The sequence below is a fragment of the Mus caroli genome, unplaced genomic scaffold (assembly GCF_978045245.1).
Source record: "Mus caroli unplaced genomic scaffold, Mus_caroli_1 scaffold_3, whole genome shotgun sequence".
Taxonomy (NCBI): Eukaryota; Metazoa; Chordata; class Mammalia; order Rodentia; family Muridae; genus Mus; species Mus caroli.
In genome coordinates this window covers 137487726-137508835 of record NW_028227258.1, presented here as the reverse complement: position 1 = coordinate 137508835, position 21110 = coordinate 137487726, and the positions used below count along the sequence as shown (strand labels likewise).

The window sequence follows — 21110 nt, the reverse complement described above, 5'->3', positions numbered from 1 at the left end:
TGATATGCAAAAAATTATAATAACATATTACAAGCAAGAGTTTGCTTGGCAGAAAATAAGGCCATGGCATGAATAAAGAAATCCTCGAGGCAGATGGAAAATATAACAAAAGACAAGAAAAGAATGAGGAATGAAAATATGCATTAGTCATGCAGAGGCATGTACACATTGTATGTACAGCTTCTAGGTAAGAGTCCAGGCCTGATCATGTTCTAAGGCCTCAATATATGTATTGATTTAAGTAGGATACTGAACATATGTTAGTACAGAATTAATAACATTCATGAGAATGAATGCTAGTTATGGACACTGGATGCTGTGCTGTGGACTTACCTATAGAAATGGTAACATGTTTTATAGGTAAGTGAGGATATTTTTATAAACAACTTAAAAGTTTATGAAACATATTCATTATCTTTCTTGATCCTTGAAATAATATTCAATAGTAAATAGGAAAAAAGTAGATGTGTTACAGAGGCATCAAGTTATGACTGGGATCTGGACAATGCGAGTGAAGAACATAGCAGGTCTCCCAGTTAGAGTCCATCTTTACCCCATACTGGCAGAAAGATGCACCATCTATAGCACTATGTGATAAGACCAGACATACTTTAGAAAAGTACACTTACATGTCTAGTTTTTCTGAATACAAATATTGACTGCATATTTTGTGTTGGGCAATTGGGTAGTGGTTAAAAATACAAGGAAAAAAGAAAACAAACAAAACACAAACAGCCTTGTTTTCATGCTACTTTACAGACTAGTTCTAGATACAGTAATGAATTAAGTTTGTCTCACACTTACAAGTAAAAATAATGATAAAAACAAACCTTCAAGAGTGGAACAAAGTCTCACACATCCCAGCCTGTCCTTAAAACCATATGTAGCTGAAGGTGAACTTGCGCTCTAATAGTATTGCCACTATTTCACATCAGCTGGGATTACAGATGTACTGTCCAGTTTATATGGTGATGGGAATCAAACCTAGGAATTCATAAATGTTGGGCAAGCATTCTACTAACTGAGGTTCATACTTTGTCTATGTTAAGGTCATTTATTTTCCTGTAAAATTAATTGTAATTTTTTTGTATTTTTTAATTGGGTATTTTCTTCATTTACATTTCAAATGCTATCCCAAAAGTCCCCCATACCCTCCCCCCCCCCACTCCCCTACCGACCCACTCCACTTCTTGGCCCTGGAGTTCCCCTGTACTGAGGCATATAAAGTTTGCAAGACCAAGGGGCCTCTCTTCCCAATGATGGCCAACTAGGCCATCTTCTGATACATATGCAGATAGAGACATGAGCTTGGGGGTACTGGTTAGTTCATATTGTTGTTCCACCTATAGGGTTGCAGACCCCTTTAGCTCCTTGGGTACTTTCTCTAGCTCCTCCATTGGGGGCCCTGTGTTCCATCCAATAGCTGACTGTGAGCAACCACTTCTGTGTTTGCCAGGCACTGGCATAGCCTCACAAGAGACAGCTATATCACGGTCCTTTCAAAAAAAAAAAAAAGAATTATCAATGTAGGGTTAGGTAGATAGATTCTATTATAAATGTGTATAGTGTTTATTGAAACTAAACTGGTTGGTGAATGTATAGATAATATAGATAATTAAGTTTAAAAAAATAAGAAGAAACACAACTATCAAAGTGAGGTTTTAAATAAAAGACAAAAGTGGTCTCAGTCTAGTATATGGCTTTCCTATTTTTTACTGAAGTCTTGGTAATCAGAAAACCCTTCACAGAGAGATTCCCTAGGTTTGGAACAACATAGACTATATTTTCTTACTTCATATTTATATTAAGGTGATTTAGAATTAGAAGAATAACAGAATGTCCAAAGTGTTTTTTTAAAGGAAGTATAGTCCATGGTGCTGTATATTTCATCTATTATTCATATAATTTAACAATGAAGACAATTTATATGGGAAACACACTGAATTAATAAGATTTAATTGTTTCATCTTCTTGAAAAAATAAAGGGGCTGGTGAGATGGCTCAGTGGGTAAGAGCACTCGACTGCTCTTCCGAAGGTCCAGAGTTCAAATCCCAGCAACCACATGGTGGCTCACAACCATCCGCAATGAGATCTGGCGCCCTCTTCTGGAGTGTCTGAAGACAGCTACAGTGTACTTACATAATAAATAAATAATAATTAATTAATTATTAAAATATTATTAATATTAATTATTATTAATTATTAATAATATTAAAATATTATTAATAAATTAATAAATTAATAAATCTAAAAAATAATAAAATAAAATAAATAAAATAAAATAAAATTGATATATATAAGACTAAAAGAAAAAAAAGTTTATCAGTGATTCTCTTATCCTCTCACACACAAACTAGTCAAACGCTGCATGATATTAGTGTATGCACAGAAGAGTTTATTTGTTTTCAATACATGGACTATCTCAACTACCTAGTGAGAGATTTTCCATTTGATGTGGTTTGGACAGGTACAACTTCCAACTCCTGTTCCAGCCAAAGACTATATACTCTTTTCATTTCAAACATTAACAGGATTGGTTGATTAATTATTTGGATACCATATATAAAGATGAGAGAGAGAGAGAGAGAGAGAGAGAGAGAGAGAGAAAGAGAGATTTCAAGTTTCTGAGGACAGGAAACCCTAAGTAAGAGAACATCAGGAAAGGACCACAGAAAACAAATACAGACATTTTTAGCAAAAGAATCTGAAATAAAAATTGAAAGCACTACATGCCATTCAGGAATTCATGAATAATGGCTCATTTAAGAACTTGAAATAAAGCTGGCCGTGGTGGCACACACCTTTAATCCCAACACTCAAGAGGCAGAGGCAGGCCGATTTCTGAGTTCCAGGCCAGCCTGGTCTACAGAGTGAGTTCCAGGACAGTCAGGGCTACACAGAGAAGCCCTGTCTCAAAAAACCAAAAAGCCAAATAAATAAATAAATAAATAAATAAATAAATAAATAAATAAATAAATAAAAATAAAAAAAGAACTGGAAATAAGGTTTGTTTACGAGGTCCCTAAGACACTGTGGAAGTTATGCTCAATAACAATGAATAATAAAAGTATTAATATTTGAATAAAAATCATCAGTGCTGGGAAGTACCTCAGGCTTAGCATGAGCCATGCCTGGCTTTTTTCCTTATCATGGTTAAAATCAGATCAATGAATTTTCTCAAAATTTAATTGAGTCTCACTATGTGAATATCCCTAGAATATACATAAGATTATTAATTTTATGCAATACAAATTAAAATATAAATAATAATTTTATTAAAGTTGAAATTAACATTTTCTGTCAACTTATTTAGTCTCATAATACATGGATTAAACTATGTTAAAGAATAATATTGACTTGATAAATATTATAAAGTGATTGATATCACATATTTAAAGAATAGTTGTATATGAAAATATGCTATAATTTTTTTAAAGAAAATAGGTCAAAGATATATAAGTGAAGAGGGAAAGAATGAGAGACACTGAGATTGGAAAATCTAGAACCATTTGTTCTTTGTAGATTTTAATACTTTTCTTGTTTACTACAATAAACCTGTATCATTAGTACAACTGGTAAAAAGGAAACATAATAATATTGCTGTGCAGCACAGGAGAAAGAGACATCCTGTCCTTCTGATGCCTAATGATAAGGACGGCTCTGCTCAGCCCTCCACACAGCAAGCTCATAATCGGGAGGCAGTATCTCCTTTTCATCTAATCCCTTCTGCAATGCCATCCATTCTTTAACTCATTAAGATGCCATTCTTCTGTGTTTGTGTATCGTTGTTTCTAAATGTTACCGTGTCATACAAATCTTTGGATAAATAATTCTAAAAGATAACTCTTGATAATCTTTTATTACTGGAATGTCAGTGTAAACCTTAAAATGGACAAGGAAACAGGAAACAGCATTATATTTTTCCCATGTTGTAAACACCTAAGCATATATTTATATATAAAACCAGATATATGTTCCATAAATTATATTAACTATTAAAAGAAACTACAGATTCAGTAAATACAGCAGCTTGCTAATAGTAAGCAGAATTGTTATACTTCCTCATGTGAAAGGAAGTGATACTTTATGTAAGATATCCCAGGTTGTTAAACTTTACTTACAAAGAAATACTCAGAATTTACAAACGAATTTTGCAAACTCTACACATTGCTAATTGCAAATCAATAACTCTTATCTCAAAGTGCGTAGTAGCTGGTTGTTTTATTTCTTGGCTATGTCCTTTGTAACGTTAGAGTTGCCCTGATGATTTAAATTTGGTCTTTAACTTTGGCTTCCAATTTATCATTGCTTGTCTGCATGATCCATAATCTACATGATAAGACTGTCAGACCAAGGGCTTAGATGCCAGGTAACTCATTCACCATGTCATGAAGTGTTCTTGCAGAAATCAAGTGCAAGATTGAAAGCACAACATTGCAAGTATAGTTTAATTACCAGAAAGGCAATAAAGGTGAATCTGCGCACTTAGACAATGGCTACTACCTGCCACAGAAAACAATGGGACCATTTTCTAAGGTTCAATGTTAAGTCTGAGGAAAGGACAGCTGTGAGCAAACTTAGGAAACAAGTGTGTATATGGGCAAGGCCGAACCCGCAGGGCCAGGTTAATTATCTCAGGGTCTAGACATTAAGAAGATTGTCAGGCAGTCTCTGAAGCAGTCAGATGGCAGTGCCAACTTGCAGGCATCCCCAAGGTCTAGCAGTTACAGCACTGTCATATTTCAGATGACAGGTAATACTTGAGAACACACCGACGCTAAGCTCCTCAATTACAGTCAATGTCAAGGTTTTACAACCAGAGAACTGTTAATTTCAAACATACACACATACCATCTGACAGAAGCCTTTATAAAAGACAAGTGCTTAAACCACCTATAATAATACTAAAGAAATCTCTAGAATAGTCACAATTAGATAATGTATTTTGGTATATAACAAGTGGGGTAAAATGCATTTATTTTACAAAGAGGGGTTACTGTGTGACATTTAAGCACATACACAAAAACCCTTCTGAGAGAACTGTGGGCATGTGCTTTTTTCCTTACATATAGTCACTATTTACTGCTGGCAATGTCTATTTCAACTTCACTTTTCCATGCTATCATACTCAATTATATACTTAGATTTGCACAGGTGCAGTGTTATTTCTTTAAATAATTGTTACTACATTTATCTAGATGTTACATTCTTAATCTATGTCAGTATATTCTTTTGAAACTTCACACAATACAACCTTTGCTAAGGCTGGTTTTAAAAGAAAAACAGTTCTGTAAAAGGCACGGGATAATCCATGCTGTAGCCAGGATGGTTAAATAACAGTTTCCATGCATTGACTAAGTAGCTCTCTCACTGCCCATCTTTGGAGTCTGTGAAGGAAAGCTCGCAGTCACAGGGTAAAGAAAAGCACTCTGAAAGTGCAGACAACTCAAAATTGCATGGAAATTTAAATTTCACATATTCGATGGTCCAGAGAAAGAGGTCTAAATAATTTTCTACTTCTTGTATTTTTCTGATAATTATTTTATTTCATTTCTTCTCTTTTCTTCTCATCTATCTGTCTACCTGTCTGCTTATCTGTGGATCTGTTTATTTACTATGAGGCAGGGTCTTCCTATTAGCTTGTATACCTATTGATACAAACATATACTAGGTACCACATTCCTTTTTTTATGTTCTATGTCAGGGAGTAACAATCATACTTACTTGAAAACTAAGGGATATTCATATATAAAGAATATAAAATATCATTGAAAAAGAGGAAAATTCTGTAATAACTATCCTTATTGATACTTTTCCCCTATAGCAAGGAAATGTAATCAAACTAATTTTCCAGCAGAGAAGAAATGAATATTGAAAACTTGATACACACACACACACACACACACACACTCACACATTTTTCATCTTCAATGTAGAATTTGACAAAAATTCAATGAATACAATTAGAATATATGATACCAAATGTGGTCTCATTTCACAAAAACAAAGAAACCTCTACATATTCTCTATTATGAAGAAACTTAGGGGTTTGTGTGTTTGTGTGTGTGTGTGTGTGTGTGTGTAGACAAATGTATACTTGAGTACAATATAACATGTAGAATGAAGAGCAAGAAATAAACATTAGGATGAGTGACAACTGAATTCAGGACACAGACGTAAGCATACAACTTTTATTAACTACAGAAAATAGGAAAGTAAAAGAGGACCATTGCTAAAATAGGGTTTGGGGATTAATAGATAGAAAACAGCAGGGTCCATGTAGCCTGATGGAAGGAATAGAAAAAAGAAGCTCCTCGGAGAGGGGGAAGGAAGAGAAGGATGGAGATAGATAAAAAAAATAAATAAGTGAAACTCAAGAAGAACGAAGATCAAAGTGTGGACACTTTGCCCCTTCTTAGAATTGGGAACAAAACACCAATGGAAGGAGTTACAGAGACAAAGTTTGGACCTGTGACGGAAGGATGGACCATCTAGAGACTGCCATATCCGGGGTTCCATCCCATAATCAGCTTCCAAACGCTGACACCATTGCATACACTAGCAAGATTTTGCTGAAAGGACCCTGATATAGCTGTCTCTTGTTAGACTATGCCGGGGCCTAGCAAACACAGAAGTGGATGCTCACAGTCAGCTATTGGATGGATCACAGGGCCCCCAATGGAGGAGCTAGAGAAAGTACCCAAGGAGCTAAAGGAACCTGCAACCCTATAGGTGGAACAACATTATGAACTAACCAGTACCCCGGAGCTCTTGACTCTAGCTGCTTATGTATCAAAAGATGGCCTAGTTGGCCATCACTGGAAAGAGAGGCCCATTGGACTTGCAAACTTTATATGCCTCAGTACAGGGGAATGCCAGGGCCAAAAAGTGGGAGTGGGTGGGTAGGGGAGTGTGGGGGGGAGGGTATGGGGGACTTTTGGGATAGCATTGGAAATGTAAATGAGAAAAATACCTAATAAAAATATTTAAAAATAAATAAATAAATAAATAAAACACACACAAAGTATATCAATAAAGTGAGTCCTAAATAAATATTCTTTTCTGCTCAAAAATAAAATAAATAAAATATAAATAAGGAAGACTGATAAAACCATAAGGAACCATACTATTAACTCTACTAAAAATGTATAAAAAGCCAAATGCCGCAGAACAGAGACCAAATCACCAGATATGAGAAGCTCTCTTTGTGGTTTTAACCCAGGGTTGTCTAATAGCCTCCCAAAACATACAGCCTGTTGTTGATCTTGGTAGCCACGAGAGTTCCTATTGCTGAAGACACCACACTTCTCAGAAACCGGGCCCAGAAGCCCCTTAGCTAGAAGAAACCAACAAAACCTCTTTTTGTTGTTACAAGAATGAGGTATTCAAACTTGAAAGGAGGGAAGCAACAAACAGCCCTACCCAGCCATGATGCCTATTAATCATAATGATGACCAGAACAGCACAAAAACCCTGAGGATGGAATACTAGCATACATACCTTGGCAGGAAACAACAGCTCTCTATTTAGACTTATGGCTCACTCTATAAGGGTGTTACCATGCCTAGTGCTGGGAATTTAGTTACCTATTCAGCTATGGTGAAAGTATGTTTATTGAAGAAGAATTTACAACCACAAATTTACGAAAAGAGCATAATCCCTAAAACAAAACAAAATAAAGCAATATCTAGAAATATTTGTCCTATAACCATAGTTAAACATAGTCTTCACCTCTCATCAAGAAAATTTTTCATTGCAACAGTTGGAGACCACCACAAAAACAAACAAACAAACAAACTGGACATAGAAAAATCCAAGAAGCCACAACCCCACATCAAGGGTTACAACCCCACACAAAAGTTATAAACAGTGAAAGAAAATTGGGAGAAGAGGTGGTTTTCCCAAAGAAGAGCATTCCAATTGGTTGAGCATTGCAAAATGACCATCCTTGAAAATATTCATAATGATAACTTTATATGCGGATATGTGTGTATTGTATATATCCACATATGCATGCAAAAACTGATAGTGAAAAAAGACATCACAAATTTGGGCAATAACAGGGAGGGGTATATGGGAAAGTTTAGAGATGGAGAAAAGGGAAGAGAGAAATGTTGTAACTAAATTATAATCTCAAAATATAAAATAGAAGATATAAAATTATTTGTCTAGTTCTAAGTCTGAAATGAATTTTCTTTTTAATTCTAGGATAGTATACAAGTGTATTAAAGGACATACCATAGTGAAACTCTAAAATCTGATGTGACATTCCAAACCTTCAGAATGGCTGTTCAACACACACATAAGTTAATGGAGATATATAGAGTTTGAATCTGATTAACTTGAGTCTATGTTGTTGTTTTTTAATTCTAAGATCTTATGATAAAGCTGTGATTAATAATTTTAAAAATATTTTTCTTTAGCTGTGTATTCAAAATAACAGATTGATATATACTTAAAATTTAGAAAGCAACCATTTGTTTTTGTTTTTTTTTTATGGTAAGAATATAGCCTGCATTGTTGCCAAGGGTATAAAATTCATCATAGCAACAAGAAATTATTCTCATACCAGTGTTTTAGATCAATCTCTTTTTTTTTTTTATTTTGGGTATTTAACTCTAGGAAGTACACCTTATTAAACTATAATGCCTTGAAAGATATGCATGTTCTATTGATGATATAAAGAAAGAAAAAAATTGATACAAAAGAACTTGGGAGACGCTGACTAAATGTTCATGTAATTCTTAGGTAGATTTTACATAATACTGTTAATAGAAATTTATTTTCATCTAAGTACCACAATCCTCTCCAACTGAACCGATTATGTACATAATAAAACCATACATTAATTGTTTTCTATTCTTTTTTTTAACAGTGATTCTTATTGGTATGGGGTTTGTGGAAAGATGCCTGGGATTAGACTTTGGATCCATTTGATTTCCTTGTGTAACTCTCTTTATGAGGCTTAAGGTTTAACTGCAGTGCAGCCCCTTTTTCCAACTTCTTTTACCATTATTAAGCTGGGACTGCATGCATTTACATCCATCCTGTGTAATTGTATCAACACACTGACTGAACAAATGAAGGTTTAGTTTCATAGAGAGATGGGTATATGAAATGTGTATAAGTGACTCTGAAAGGAAATGTTAACATTCTTTTCAGGGATGCCATCTGGGGAATTTATTTAATAATAGTGAAAATCTATCTGTAAGACAGATGACAGAGAAAATCATACAGAAGGGAACTTATCATTGCTGCTGTGGCTATGCAGAGTTTCCTGAGAACCTAGTGTCAGAGGGAATAGAGAAGGCAGTTCTAATGTAATGGGAAGAAATTTTTAGATATGTTCCTATGCTTTCATAACGCTGAACTAAACTGTCTGCTATATGTTCCCCAGGGCAGAGCAGTCTCCTCCACCCCGACAGCCAGATGCTAACTACCATTCATTCCTTATTTATACTAGCTCGTGCCTGAGGCACTAGCCTTTGGGGTCTCTATGAAGCAATATTTTCTTAGTTACAATGAAACACAGCTGTGTTTTCATCTGTAACAATATGGTGTGGTTCCCACTAGGTCAGCACTGTGAACTTTCTGGATGTAACTTATGGACTCCTGCCCAATTGTGGCAAGTGTTTTTCTTCTCCACATTCACTGGCCTCTAAATCCTCTAAACCATGAAATTTACCCGGATATTCTTTAACTTTGTTAAGCATGTAAACACCTATAATCCCAGAACCCAGGGAGCAGATAGTAAATGTTTATTTAGTTATAGGACATCTCGGAATACACAAACATATAAATAAACAAACAAAAAATAAAACAAGCCAAACCTGTAGGTTTGTATTTTTCCACTACTACTGTCTAGGGTTCTATAAACTGATTAAATTTGCAGAATCAAGTTTGTTTTCCTTAATGAAAAAAAAAGTCTTATCCTGTGGACACTGTGCCCCTTCTTAGAATTGGGAACAAAACACCCATGGAAGGAGTTACAGAGACAAAGTTTGGAGCTGTGATGAAAGGATGGATCATCTAGAGACTGCCGTATCCAGGGATCCATCCCATAATCAGCTTCTAAACGCGGACACCATTGCATACACTAGCAAGATTTTGCTGAAAGGATCCAAATATAGCTGTCTCTTGTGAGACTATGCAGGAGCCTAGCAAACACAGGAGTGGATGCTCACAGTCAGCTATTGGATGGATCACAGGGCTCCCAATGGAGAAGCTAGAGAAAGTACCCAAGGAGCTAAAGGGATCTGCAACCCTATAGTTGGAACAACATGATGAACTAACCAGTACCCCGGAGCTCTTGTCTCTAGCTGCATATGTATCGAAAGATGGCCTAATCGGCCATCAATGGAAAGAGAGGCCCATTGGACTTGCAAACTTTATATGCCCCAGTATAGGGTAATGACAGGGCCAAAAGAATGGGAATGGGTGGGTAGGGAAGTGGGGGGCACTATGGGGGACTTTTGGGATAGCATTGGAAATGTAATTGAGGAAAATATGTAATAAAAAATATTAAAAATTAAAAAAAAGTGTTCCATTGTTTCTTTACATTTTTGAAAGTTACTCATCATATATTAGTAAAACTCATCAAGTTACAGACAGACAGACATATAGACAAGGCTCATCTAAGTGGCCAACTCCTGTCATTAATCCAGCTCTGTAGTGAGCAGCTAGAACAATGATGTTCCTGAAATTTAGAAGCCAATATAAAGTCTGTACGCAGTCTCAGCATACCAGCTGTCAGTCTGTATCGATGCAAAAGGATCCAGAGTCCAGTCATGGTGGAAATTTTTTGGAAAAAAATCTCTCCCTAACTGTATGTTATGCCATCTCCTTCTCCCTGCCCATGTCTATGCATCTTCAGGACAATAGAAGTGCTTGCAGTAAAGTGAAGGATTATTGACATTCAGTGATTTGCTGTTAGGACAGTTGATGGGAAGTAGCAGTGAGGAATGAGTGGGTACTACATTGTGGTGGTGTAGGAACTCTGTGCTGTCTCACATACTTTCTATGATAAGGAAAAGGTGCAGAGACTACTACACTGTCTGGAGAAATAAATCAGAATGGCTAGCTTGTCAGTGCAGGTTCAAGCAGGCAAAGTTAATTTAGAAATTATATTAATGTCAATAAGAAATATGATAAAGGAACTTACAGTCAGATGGGAACAAATTTGAATTAAGGAACCAGAAGATGTGTTTGGAAAAGCATAATTAATTTTATAGAGAAAAACATGGATATATAAAGGAAAAACTGAAATTTCTATATTTGTTTGTGAGAGTAAGTGGAGAAAATCAAAATTTAAAAACTTTAATAGCTGATTGTAAAATATACATAACCACCAAAACCAAAGTTATAATTTTACACAAAATTTCAAGATTGTCAACATACTGAACATTTCTAAATCACTTCATAGAGGAAGATAATGGATAGAATATGCATGCATAGAAAGAGTGTGCTATAAGAAATTAGCCAGTGCAATGACAGTTCCAGATCAGGAATCCATGGAGAGGTCAGCAGGTAGAGACATTACAGGAAAGCAGGTGCCGTGGGAAAGGAAAGGCTGGCTGAGAGCAAACCCTTCTTTCACTAGGGAAAACTGTCCTTCTTCCTACACAGAGCTGATTGTTAAACTTAGTAATTCATGGGTTTAAATGGTGGTGAAAAAGAAGATGGAGAATTATAAACACTGGTCACCAGATCACTGGATGTTCCTGGTTGCATATTTTCTGGTTCAAAAAAGCTCTTGTATTCTTCCTTCAATGTTTTGAAAGTCATGTGTTTTTTTACATTAATAAAACCATCTCTTAGGAATCTGAAGGACTCTCATGAGGAAATCTAAGAAGTCTCACAGAACTTCGAGAGTCTGTGAGAGTCTGTGAGATAACAGGTTACTTCTGAAAATGCTTTCCGTCCACTGGCCCTATGAAGCTTGTGGGAGTATATAATTTCCATTGATAAGGAAATAAATCCCAAGATTGTTCCTAAAGCTTAATGGTCATATAATTAGTAACGGCAAAGCAGGAATACAAATATTTGTCAAAACTTCTCAGCCACCTAATATGTTGCCCCTACATTTGGTTGCACTTTTGATAGGTAACATTAGCCAATCTAAACAGTCACTGATACAACACACGTGGAAACACTTTCCCATGTGCCTGTTGCTCATCTGTGTTCAGTAAAATGTCTTTATAATCACTGCTCTGCCTTGTGGTTATGCCCAAATATCAAAAGCCTTAAACAGCACAGATCTGAGTTCAATCCTTCTACGGCTTGCCACTTGAGTCCTTACACAGTCTAAGGAGAGAATCACCATATTAAAGTTCAAATATCAAAAATTGTTAATAATCATTACTAGTAGTCGGAGAAGAAATGTGAGACTTATTCAAAGTCAGTTTTTGAAATGAGTCAATTTTCTTACAACTTAACTCATTCAGATGCTTTTAGAGACCACTGTATTCACTGACTTTCATATCTGAGTGATGTGTTTACGTGAGGAATGCTCTCTGAATGCAGGGAATGGTTGATGCATCTCCCTCCAGCATCAGTGAGAGGCTGTGAGACTCCATTGGATCCATGGGTTGTCCAACAGCTGAAACTGCCAGAGTATAATTCAGTCATCTGATCTCTCCTTATTACAGAGTATGACACAAAGACCTAAGAATATTCCTGAACTATTTTCCATTAATATTCTCTCTTCCTCCATTTTTACTTTGTCTTAAATTTTCAAAATATTCATGTTTCCTAGAAATTCACATAAACAATATGAGCATAATAAAAATGTCATTTTATTTTTCTTAAGCACTTAGGGTGTTTCTTTAATCTCCTTGATATAAATCTGAGTGAAATTTATTTATTATAAAGAAAAACAGTGGTTTTGAATTGTATCGTTCAGTTTCATTAATCTAACAGGTGTCTTTATTTTAGGCTAATATATAGAAAATATTCACTTTATACTTTTGTTAACCTCAAATGCTGTGTAATACTCCCTAATACTCACTAATTACTATTGATTAGTCATTACCCATATTAATTTTTCAGATGGGATGATTTCTAATAATTTGGATTTTAATACCTGTATACAAATCACAAAAATATCTAGAATCAGATATGGACCATAGTTATAGAGGCCCGGGACAGTCTGAATTTTAACACATGGGTATAATTAAAAGATGAAATTTTTATCATTATTAAATACCATGCAAAAATATTTATTAATATACTACAATAATGTTAAGAATTTAAGTGTGTCTTATAGAAATCAGACGCCTGCATCATTTCTTTCAACTTTATAAGCTCACATATCAGGGAGAACTGGCGTTGAATATTTAGAGGAATGAAATCCCTCGGTAGACAGGTATGGTAGTTTATATGACTATGATCCAATACAGTAAAAGCAAGTGTTTTCAAAAAGCTGGAGAATATTTAACAGCCCTATCACAGTCCCAAACTCTGTCACCTTTCTTTACACAGTGTATATTACGGGTCTGAGAGAAGGCTCAAAAGTCCATTGTGCATTTGGTTTCTGTAGAGGATATGAACTCAGTTCCCAGCATGCAAGCCTGGATGTTTGCAGCCATGCATAACTCCTGCTTCAGGGAGATCTGAGACCTCTTGGTTTAGGAGTACTCAGACACTTGTGCCCATGCCCACAGACAAGCACAAACATATATAGGTAATTAAAAATAAAACTAAAAAATAAATAAAGTGTTCCACATCTAACATATTGCCAACCCATTTCAGTGGACTGGACAATCTAGATAATATTTATAAGGAAATGAAACTCAATCATAAACACAATTCTAAATTCTCAGACATGTCCTTCAACAAACCTTCAAACCAGAACGTGTCTTTTCCTGTCACCTTGCCTTGGTCAATGCTGAATGCATGTGTAATCTTACATTTTAATGCTATTTTATTACTGTCATGTATGAATTTTATTCTTATTTTGTCATAGTAGACAAGGGTATGCTGCACCTTAGTATCTCTACATGATAACATCTAAAACTTATTGAATACATTTCTGAAACAAAACTTTTTTGAGATTATAATAAAAATACAATGTTTCTTCTTTCCCTTTCCTTCTTCATACCCTGCCTCCATATAATTCTCTCCATTCTCCTTCAAATCTATGGCCTTTTCTTTCACCTATTGTCATTAATGTCTATGAAATATGCATGTGTATTCCTAAGTATGCCCAATCAGTCCTTATAGTGTTACTTGCATGTGTATTTTCAGGACAGGCCATTTGGCACTGGACAATCAATTGGTGTTCTCATCTTTGGTGAGGTCCATCTCGTTCTGTTTCCAGCTCTCCTTGGTTGCCTACAGGTCTTTGTGTACCGCTGAGGCCTGTGGGTTCTTCTCTGTCCCTTTTGGCGTGCCCATTAGTGTTGCCCCTGCTCTGCTCACGTTTGATCAGTTGTGGAGATGTTTGCTGGGTATGGTGTTATTAGAAGGCATCTCACAGCAAACTCCCTGATTTCCTGGCCCTGGTGAACTTTCTACGCCATCTTCTATGTTTTACCTCTATAACAATGAAATCACTGTTGCTGTTGATAATTCTTATATATTATATTTTATATTAATTACATTCTATATAACATTCATCAAATTATAGTATTTTGATATATATTTAATATATTGTATTGAGGTATATTATAATAATTATATTGGGTTATATCACATATTTTTCATGTATAAGAAAAAGGTGATGACTGAAATCAGTTTCTTGGTTGCAGAAAGAGCATTATATTTGTACTATTTTATTTCTTTTAATTCTTGCTAGTTGATCTTTCTCCTATGGAATACATGATATTTTTATAAATCAAACAGTTTTTAGAATCAGTGAAGCATACCATCAGACTATATAGAGATAAATTATAGAAGCCAAAAACATTTCAATATGTTTGAAATTCTCTTATAAATCATGTTCTTTATGTATAATTTACCTCAAATAACACATTTTCATGAGAAGAAAATGGATTTGAAATATTTCCTTCAGTTTCTGGATGATAATAAAATCTTCAATCACCCCTTTTAAACCTGTCATCTTAGCTTACATTGTTTATAGAATTTTCCAGAAATAAATAGTATATAAGTTTTGAAATCCACCCAGTTTTGAGTCCTAGGGTGAACTCCCAGTGTGCTCCTCTGTCTTTCCCATGTGTGAAGTTTCCCTTATCCATGTCTAGGCTTTGTACACTATGTGCCTACTAATATCTTGCTTCCAATCTTCGTTGCCAGAACATTACCTCATCTCATAGCATCACAAAAATGATTACGTTTATAATAATAGCAAAGTTTGACACAAGATAAGCTTAATCACAATATTTTAATATATTATCACAATTTCTCAAGATTATTTTTAGGTATCGATTACAGGTATATATGTGCAGAAAGAACCTAACATACACAGGGTTCAATGGCATCACAAGTTCACATACATTATGAATCTTATATCCTCTATTGATACTTGTGAACTGACTTGTTTTTCCTCTGAGTTCAGACTCCTTTATTATATACAGGGGAATTCAAAATAATACACCATCTGCTGATTCCTGTATTTTTATAAAGATTAATCTGTGAACAAGTATTAAAATATTCTGGCTATTTATAAATTAAAGAAAATTTACTATATCATCAGTCTTACTTAAAATGCCAGAAAATTAGATCATAATATGGCTTTATCTAAAATTTAAATGGTAAGTCATAACAATAGATAAATATGAAAATGTCAGAACAAAACATTCTTCATATTATAACTTCATAAATTGATAAAATAGTTTAAATATTATGTATTTACTTGGGTCTGTTACACATTTTAACTGTGTAGGAAAGCCCCATTGTAGGAATTTCAGAAAAAAGGAAACCAAACCAAGCTAGTAGCTTGAAACAAATGAAACAATCCGAGAAGAGTTGAGATCTTTAAACAAAATCAACAGAAGAACTTGTTCTACTCAGGATATAAATACTGCTTACCACTTTGATGTCTGGTCTAGTCTAGACCCTAAGTGCAATGGCACAAATTTGGAATGGATTCATAAATGGATCATTTATTATGATGCTATTGGAAGCTGTGGTTGAGCTACTTTTCACTCATACAATGGATTACGTTTGATTCATCAATATAGTCTTCATCCATCTCTTTGAACTGAACATGCCTTTGAGAGACTGACAGGCAGGTTATGGTATCTAGTCATTGGCTAGGACATAGTGAAAGTTAACTGAACCACAAAAATGCTTAAATTATTCACTCCATCCTCATTAACTCTGCTCTGTCTAACAGAGTTTAACCAATCACAGCTATAGAAAGTAGTCACATTCATAACCTCTAATTATATAGTTCTAAATGTCCAAATATTATGGCTGAAATTGTACTGAATTGGATTAAAAGTACATTCTAAGAAAACATGAAAAATGTGGCATATGCTATGGTGTAAACTTCAAATCTAGACAAAATTAGAGTACATTTTTAGGTACAATTCACTGAACTTAAGTAGCCAATTAAGTCTAAAACTTCTCTCTTAAAACTTATATCTCCCAGCTTAAAGATATTCTGTAACATTTGCAAAATTTTTATTGACATTTTTAACTCCAGTATTTAAAATTTTACAATCTGTAGATGTTTCCATATTGAATAAACCAATTAAAAGTGTGTGACTAAGCAACTATTCTGAACAAGGTCTTATACAAATGTCCCAAAGGTATAAATAAATCCTGACCTCTAGTTAGGTATAACTTGAAATTTACAGCTGAATTCGGGAAAAGTGATATTGACTCTCAGAAATAGAAATCTCTCTCCCCAGAGCAAAGATCAATGAAGTGATAAGGAATATAAAGTAGTTCCTTTGGAAAAAAAGGTTGTATGATCGAAATTGAAGATAATTTTTGAACAGGACATATAGCAGTCCCCCTTTTCCCCGACAAAGTAAGTTTGACATGCTTGAAGTTACTGCATACACTATTTCAGTCTGTAGAGTCGTTGATTCTGGTACTTGAAATGATGTGTGATTTTTCAATCCATGAGTCTGCTGCCCTTAAGACTTTAGGAATTTTAATACTTGTTGGGAATCTGTTTGGAGCCAGACCTTAGATGAACAATGGTTAATCAAAGATGTTTAGTCTTTGCCCCTGTGCAGCTTTAAATCCAGTGGATAAAAAGCAGTTGATGCAAGAATCCCTGGGTGACTCATATTGAGTTATAGCCTGAGCCTTTGAGCTCACACCTCTAACTAATAACTCATCTTTTACTTTTTTATAATAAAATTCTTTCACCTCCTGAAGATTCATGAATACCATCCTTTCATTGAAAATCAGGAAGTTCAGCATACATCTGCTCTTCTGTCTGTCCCTACTAGCCCTGGCTCTATGTTCCACAATCACTATTCTGAAAAGGACAGTATTTCTCTCTCTGAAGAAGGAGCATATTAAACTATCAAATTATGCTTCTCTGAACTAGACTACCCAAAGGTGCAATATCTTTGATGGCAGCAGGATGCCCTGGCAAGGGATCCCAAAGGCAGATGAAGCATGGAAAGAGTGAGAGATATGATACATTAAAGAGAAAAGGTCTGTTATGATGGATAGCAAATGCAAGGATTCGTGCAGAAAGGTACTGAAGTACTTAGAGATTCTGACACAGAAATCACAGAATCAAAGTGAGACCTTAAACTGAAGGCCTAACAGACTGTACAGTGTAAATGAGAAAACAAGGAAGGCCAGGTAAGATATCACACAAGTTAGGTGTGAATGCACAAGTTCCTTAATAATAAGGGTACAAGATATAGCAGAGATCTAGTCAAGAGTTCCAGAAGAGTAAATCCAAGGACAGGATCAGATCTCTCAAGGACAGAAGCCCACCTGGAAGGACAAGGGGATACGTGAATCTAGGCAAACATATACTTCTCAGAGTCATTCACTATGAAATGCAGAGATTTACTATTCAAGATTGGAAGAACCATTTAAAACATACAGAAGTGAAATTCAACTGTTCTCTTAAAAAAACAACCACAAATCTCATTATCAATGGTAATTTCAATATCTTTGGCAACTCTGAGACCAATAGAAGAAAATTCTTTGGGATTTTGGAGGTTTTTTTTTTGGTTTTATCTGTTTCAGGCTTTTTTTTTTTTTAATGCTTGGATTATTTATTTAAAACCTGGAAGAACAAAGCTCCACAAATCCTCTGTGAGTAACTGTCATTCAGAGATTCCAGACTCTGATAAAGTGAGAGGCTAGTCCAAGGCTCAGAAGCCTCTGAAGAATCATGTGCATTTTATTTACTGTAAAGTCTGTGAGCTAATATGGTCAGTTTCCATCCATTTGGTCACCTGCAGTGAATGAACACTTACTATGCAGAACATACAGTAATATACTCCCCCTGAATCTCCAAAAGAAGTGATCTAATTCACAATGCTGTGGAGGCCATGTGCTATTATTGCAGTCATAAACAGAATTTACCCTCCCCCATAGCACCTTCTGAAAGAATCTACCTGTAAGAAGGGAAACAGTGAAGAATTTTATCCATACATAAGTTTTGAGGCAACATGAGATGTTGATGAGCATAGTTAGTCATGTTTTATGTTGCAGAAGACACTATACTATTTCCAAGCATTGAATTGGGGAGCACAGATCAGATCAGTATTATTCTTAAGCAGGGTGTAGTTATGTTCAGCAACTGCTTCATATAGATCCATGGGGAACAGAAGGAAAGAAGCCAAAATGTGAAATGAATGAAATTAGATCACTAGTCAGCTCATAACTTAACTTCGTACCATTCGATCAGTTTTCTAATGGCTATAGCTTAATGATTCTATTAGTTTCGTGGGACCAAAGATAAGTGCATATTTAATGTTCTGTGTCATATTACTGATGAGAAGTTCTCAAGTCCATGTCTAGCTGGATCTTATGAATAATTAAATCCAAAAATATTTTATTTTATAGCTCCTTTATGAATAGATAGATGAATAGTTAATTGTTGGTAGTAAAAATAAATAAAAGAAAATAAGTACATAGAATTATATTCTGAAATATAATTTTGCTAATTGACTATACTCTTCTTATAAATGTATTCAGCACACTGAACACTAAGTTCTTATTTGAAAGAGACTATATTGCAGATTCTCGGGGGAAAATATGACCTTTGGGTATTTTCCATGAAAATACTTCTTCCATAGGCAATGGGATGTAATTATTAAATATTAGTTTGAGCTGGAGAGATGGATCAGCAGCTAAGAGCACTGACTGCTCTTCCAGAGGTCCTGAGTTCTATTCCCAGCAATCGCATGTTGGCTCACACCCATCAGATGGTAATGGGATGTGATGCACTTTTCTGGTGAATCTGAAGATAATGACAGTGTATTCACATACTATAAATAAGTCTTTAAAAATATTAGTTTGGTGATCTAATTTATTTGGCTATTATTAAACTGTGTTACCCATGATGTTTTTGCCAATTAGATCTGGTGACAAATTATGCCATACACCAATAAGAATAGTACTTATGATGGTGTCATTTTTGTTTTATTGTTTTCCTTTTTAATATGCAAAGGGGGGTTGAGATTTGTTTTAAAGTGTTCAATGCATTGATATGGTATGAATACCTTTTAAAATAGAGTAAATCTGCACTGAGATTCTGATCTTGGTTAGCCATCATGCTGATGTTTTCTTGTATAGTAACAAGATTAATGATTGCCTTGGGTACAAGGCACTGGTTAGTGATAGACAGAATGCTGTCTGGGGTGGAGTAGCACTGTGTAAACCTAAATGTGCTCCTCAGAAATGGCATTTTACTTAATTGTGAGATCTGGAGTAGTGTGTGTCAACTTACCTCTTCTGATACAAGACTTATATATTCTGCTAAACTGTGTATATACTCAGAAAATTTGAAGTAAACAGAATTATGTCTGCTTAGATACCCCGTATAGGCCAACTGTCAGTAAGTATTTCTGAACAACCTATCTAAGTCTATTAGACTTATGATGATTGAAAGTAAAACTAAAACTGTTTCTGGCATTTATAAATAAGGGTCAGTATACTTCTAAAATTAAGGGTTCTGGTTTCTGGTGCAATGAACTAATAGAAGTCTCAGGGTATACCCTCCCCTCTTGCTCAAGAATGGTAGTCACGCGCTTGTTAATTCACTGGCTTCTAGTGGTGTCTGAAAATACATAGTAAAACCTCAAATATATAGCACTTTGTAAAAGGTATGACCAATTCACCTTGTGTATATAATTGATGGATGCTTTATGTACTAATTTTGACATTGATAAAAGATCCATGAGCACACAGGAGTCCTCCCCTTACATCTTTACTGCAAATGGAAATATTGCTACCAAAAGAAAAGCTTGAGTCTATATTAGAATGATTGATACTTTTGAATATAAACATGGAAACCTCTTCCCCGAAAGGTGGTTGGGCTACATTGGCTACTGCTATCATTTTTGACAGGTTTTATGAGACCTTCAATCAGCGAGGGACAGTGCTACAGAGCCACCTCTCATGTACTTGCCAGTCTGACTTCTTGCAGTAATGAACTTCAGGGCTTACTTTAGTACTAAAACCCATGAGGCCCAGAGAAAGCATGGGTCTCAACAGCTACACAAAGGGAATACTGAACACTCTACACTAGTCTTCACACACTCCCAACATATTCATTCTGAGGCAGAAATGCTATAAAAGTTTGTTTTGTAACACACACACACACACACACAAAAAAAAACACAATAAAATGAAAAAGATGGTGAAGTTTAATTCGGTTGAAATTAGACATTATTCTGTTTGTACTTGTGAAGTCTTATTCAATGGAAATTAGACATTATCCTAAGTGTGAGTGTGTGTGTATGTGTGTGTTTGTGTGTGTGTTTATTGGAGAAGGATAACAAAAGCGAAAAAATTTGAGGAAGTGGCTGCTATATCTATTTTCAGTATGGACCCACATTCCAGCCTTGGAATCTATTAAAATTTGAAAAAATATTTTAGGAAAACAAATTTTAAAATGTGTATATAGGCATATGGACAGTGGAAAAAGTTGGCTGGTCAGCTTGCATACAATGTCAATCAAATGAGGTTTCATAAAGCTGGGCTTTGCGTTCATAAAGTT

The 21110-nt window shown here is 35.1% G+C and overlaps 1 protein-coding gene across 4 annotated transcripts in view; it reads right to left on the bottom strand.

The window, feature by feature from the left end:
• The window catches only part of Naaladl2 (N-acetylated alpha-linked acidic dipeptidase like 2), a 1298244-nt gene that overhangs the window by 792674 nt on the left and 484460 nt on the right, over positions 1-21110 (bottom strand). The gene's annotated exons all lie outside the window — the stretch shown is intronic.